This window comes from Octodon degus, unplaced genomic scaffold, assembly GCF_000260255.1.
Source record: "Octodon degus isolate 3935 unplaced genomic scaffold, OctDeg1.0 scaffold00090, whole genome shotgun sequence".
NCBI lineage: Eukaryota > Metazoa > Chordata > Mammalia > Rodentia > Octodontidae > Octodon > Octodon degus.
Window position 1 is genome coordinate 5,884,125 of NW_004524666.1, and position 4,866 is coordinate 5,888,990.

A 4,866-nucleotide genomic window follows, 5' to 3' on the forward strand; every position below is an offset into this window, starting at 1 on the left:
TTTTTTTTTTTTTTTGGCAGTACCGGGGATTGAACTCAGGACCCTGCACTTGCCAGGCAGGCACTTATTCTACTGAGCTATCTCCCCGGTCCCTTTTTTTTTTTTAATTGTTGATTCTTTGAAGTATTTCCCATGTAGTTTGGTTTTTGTTCATGAACTCTCTACTACCCCTATGTCCTTAAGGTTTCTACTTATGTTCTCCTCCAGAAGAATTAGTGTTTCAGTTCTAATATTTAAATCTTTGATCCATTTTGACTGTAGTTTTGTGCATGGTGAGGTGGCTGCATGTGTTTGTAGTTGGGTCTGCATCTTCTAACATGTTCCATTGATCCTCAGGTCTGTTTTTTGATAATACCATGATGATTTTATGATAGTAGCTTTATAGTATAATTTCAAGTCAAAGATTGTGATGCCTCCTGCCTTTCCTTTGTTGCTCAGGATTGCTTTTGCTATTCTAGGTTTCTTCTGGTTCCAAATGAATTTTAGGAGTGTTTTATTCTAGACCTGTGAGGAATACTAATGATATTTTAATCAATATTGCATTGAATCTGTGTAACAATTACGGGAGTATGGCCATTTTCACAATGTTGGTTCTTTCCATCCAGGAGAAAGGAATATCTTTTCATTTTCTGAAATACTCTTTGATATCTTTTTTGAGAGTACTATAATTTTTGCTGTATAAATCTTTTACTTCCTCTGGAGGTTGATTCCTAAGTATTTCATTTTTTGAGGTGTTATTGTGAAAGGCATGGTTATCATAATTTCTCTCTTAGTGCATTCATTGTTTGTGTATAGAAATGCCATTGATTTTTGAGGGCTGACTTTTTTTTTCTGAGTCTCAGTCTTTAACCTTGGAAGGGCCTCCCTTGCACACATGCACCCTTGGCTTCAGATCTTGTTGAAAGCTGCAGTGTCCACACTCTGCACATGCTCCTCAAGCTTGGTGGTCGCCTCTTTCAGCAAGTTGGTGCCCACCTTGTCATCCTCTACCACACACTAGATCTGCAGCTTGCAGATGCCATAACCTACAGGGACCAGCTGGGAACCACCCCAGAGCAGCCCATCCAGCTGGATAGAGCACACACAGGCCTCCAGCTTGGCCATATCAGTCTTGTTATCCCAAGGTTTGACATCCAGGAGGATGGGGGACTTGGCTACTAGTGAGGGTTTCTTGGGTTTTTTTTTTTTTTTTTTTCTGCATATTGTCTCAGCCTCTCCTCCCGCAACCAAGCCACCTCCTTGTCCTCCTTCTCATTGCTGCCAAACAGGTCAGTGTCATTGTTCTCATTGTCCTCTGCTGGTGTGGCCACCGTCTTGGTTGGGGGCTCCACTTGGCATATGGGAGACATGTGCTGGGTCTGTGGGGTTGTGGCTCAATGGATGGGTGAGTTCTTCTCAAGGGTGTTCAGCTGGGCCTCCAGTCCAGAGATGGCCTGCTGCAGATCCTGCACCACACTTCTCAGGTTCTGGTTCTCCACTTCCAGGCTGGCAATCCAGACAAGCTCACTGTGGTCTCCACCATGCCCACTGGAGACCCCAGGGCCAGAGCTTCCAGCCAGGGATTTCTGGATGTTCTCTCTGGCTCTTGCAATGTCACGGAGGATCATGCTGGCACTATTCTCCTGGCAGGAGGCACCAGCCACAGCCTCATTCATCTGCTCATAGAATTTCCTTTCTGCATCATAATACCTGAACTTGTCAAACCAGGTTTTTCTCATGCACAGGGAAATTACTGGCCATTTTTACACCAGCCAAGGACACGGCAAACCAGAAGAACCTACAGCATGGGACTGTGGAGGAAAAAGCCTTGAGGGTTGACTTTGTATCCTGATATGCTACTGAATTTGGCGATTAAATACACAAGTCTCTTAGTGGAGTTTTTCGGGTCTTCTATGTACAGTACCTTATCATCTGCAAATAATGATAATTTCATTTCTTCCTTCCCAATCATTATTCCTTATATTTCTTTCTCTTGTCTAATTGCTCTGGCTAATGTTTCTAGAACTATATTGAACAGGAGTGGGGTGACAGTAGGCATCCTTGTCTTGTTCCTCATTTTTAAAAAAAAATTTACTTTTTTTTTTTTTTGCGGAACCAGGGATTGAACTCAGGACCTTGCGCTTGCCAGGGAAGTGCTTATTCCACTGAGCCATCTCCCCAGCCTTTGTTCCTCATTTTAAAGTGAAGACTTTCTATTTTTGTTCATTTAGAATGATGTTGGCTGTTCACTTGTCATGGATGGCTTTTATCAGGTTGAGTTAAAGACCATCTATTCTAATTTTCTGCATGGCCTTTATCATAAATGAGTATTAGACTTTGTCAAAAGCTTTTTATAAATCTATTGATATGATCATCTGATTTTTGTGTTTGGCTCTGTTGATGTGGTGTATTACATTTATAGATTTGCACATATTGGACCATCCCTGCATTCCTGGGATGAATGCTACTTTGTTGGGATGTATAATCATCTTGATGATTTGCTGAATTCTGTTGGCTAGTATTTTATTGTAGATTTTTACATCTATTTTCATTAGGGAGATTGGCCTGTAGTTCTCTTTTTTAGTTGGGTCCTTCTCTGGTTTTGGTATCAGAGTAATACTTGCCTCGAGGAATGAGTTTGGGAGAATTGCTTCCCTTTCCATCTCATTGAAGAGTTTGAGAAGAATTGGCATTAGATTTTCTCTACATTTCTTACAGATTTCAACAGTGTATTCATAAGGACTTGGGTTTTTATTTATTGGTAAGTTTTTAATTCCATGTTCAATTTCATTGACTGATTTGAGTTATTCAGAATTTTTGTATCTTCTTGATTCAGTTTTGGTAGTTTGTATATGTCTAGGAATCTGTCAGTTTCTTCTGTGTTTTTTATTCTGTAAGAGTGAAGATTTTGGAAATAGATATTTATGATCTTTTGAATTTTTGTAGGGTCTGTAGTGATTTCACCTTTTTCATTCTTTATTGCATGAATTTGAATTTTTCTTTCCTTTTCTGAATAAGGTTGACTAAGGGTCTATCAATTATATTTATTCTTTCAAAGAACCAACTCTTTGTTTTGAGAAATACATCTCCACTGTATTTCTTTTGTTGTTATCTTTATAATTGCCTGCCTTCTTTGGGCTTTGGGTTTGACTTGCTCTTCTTTTTCTAGGAGCTTGAGATCCAGCATAAGATTGTTTATTTGGGCTCATTCTGTTCTGATGTGAGAATTTACTGCTATTAATTTCCCTCTTAAGACAGCTTTCATTGTGTTCCACAGTCTCCAGTAAGTTGTATCAGCATTTTTGTTTGATTATAAACATTTTTTTATTTCTTCTTTTAATTTCATCTGTGACCCATTGATGTTCTGGAGGATATTCTTTAGTTTCCATGTTTTTATAGTTTTTGCTGTTTCTTTTGTCAATCATTTCCAGTTTTGTTGCACTATGGCCAGATAATATTCATGGGAAAATTGTGATTCCTTTGCATTTACTTAAGCATGCTCTGTGTGCCAGGATATGCTCTATTTTGGAGAATGTCCTGTGTGCAGGTAAGAAGAATGTATATTCTATTACTGTTGAGTAGAACCCTCTGTAAAATTTCTACTAGGTTCATTTCTTCACAAGTTTGATTTAGTTTTGTTATTTCTTTGCATAATTGATCTATCTCTTTGTGCCAGTGGGGTGTTAAAATTCACTAGTACAATTATGTTATTGCTCATTAGATTTTTCATGTCTGTTATGATTTTTCATATATAGTTGGGTGCTCCTAGATTGGGTGCATATATATTTATAATTATTAACTCTTCCTCTTGTGATTTTCCTCTAACAAGTACATAGTGATCTTCTGTATCTCTCTTAATCATGCTTGGTTTGAAGTTGACATTGTCAACAACCAGAATAGCCACTCTTGCTTTTTTCTGGTTGCTCATGGAGTATTGTGTTCCATTCTTTTAGTTTTTTAGTTAGTTAGCTTGTTTGGTTTTAAATGTATTTGGTATATGGTCTCACTGTGCAGCTCACACTCCTAGTGATCCTCCTGTTTTCAGCCTCTCCTGTACTGGAATTACAGGCATGCACCCTCATGGTTTCAGTGGCTGGCTCAGCATACCTGGGGATGGGGCCAGTATGCATATGATACCAGGGATTGAACCCCAGTCCCTGCAGTTGCCTAAGCAGACACTTAGTCCACTGAGCTATCTCACTAGCCCTGTGTTCCATCCTTTGACATATTCAGTCTACTAATTCTTTTAATTAAATGTTTTTCTTGTATGTAGCATATGGCTGGATCTTGTTTCTTGATCCACTCTGCCAAGTCTGCTTCTTTTGATTGATGAATTGAGGCTACTTACATCAATGGTTATAACTGATATATATTGGCTTATCTTTGTCATGTTGTTTTCCTACTGTAGGATCCCTGCTTTCCCCCTCTGCTTAATTACTTGCTTTGCTTGGTGGCTGTCTTCTGTTATTGTTCTTGAAGTTGTGGTCATCTTTATCTCTGTCTAAAATATCTGTCAGTACTCTTTGTAGGGTTGGTTTGGTTGTCATGAATTTCTTCAGTTATATGTCATGAAAGTATCTTATTTTCCATTAAATTTGATAGATAGATTTGCAGGGTTGGAAGTTGTTTTCTTTCAGGACCTAATTGTCTCACTCCAAGCTCTTCTCAATTTGATGGTATGTGTTGAGAAATCTGCCATGATTCTGATGGGCTTTCCATTATAGGTGATCTGTTTCTCTTCTATAACAGCTTTTAATATTTTGTTCTTTTGCTCATTTTCTGGGATCTTGATTATAATATGTCTGGGTTTAGATTTACTTTGATTATGGTTAGCTTGAGTTCTATATGCCTCACTTATCTGTAAGATCTCAGTTTCTTTCCCATGCT

At 38.5% G+C, this 4,866-nt stretch overlaps 1 pseudogene; it reads right to left on the bottom strand.

Moving 5' to 3' along the window:
- Window positions 1-888: 888 nt before the first annotated feature.
- LOC101573492 lies at window positions 889-1,740 on the bottom strand (annotated as a pseudogene).
- Window positions 1,741-4,866: the final 3,126 nt, after the last annotated feature.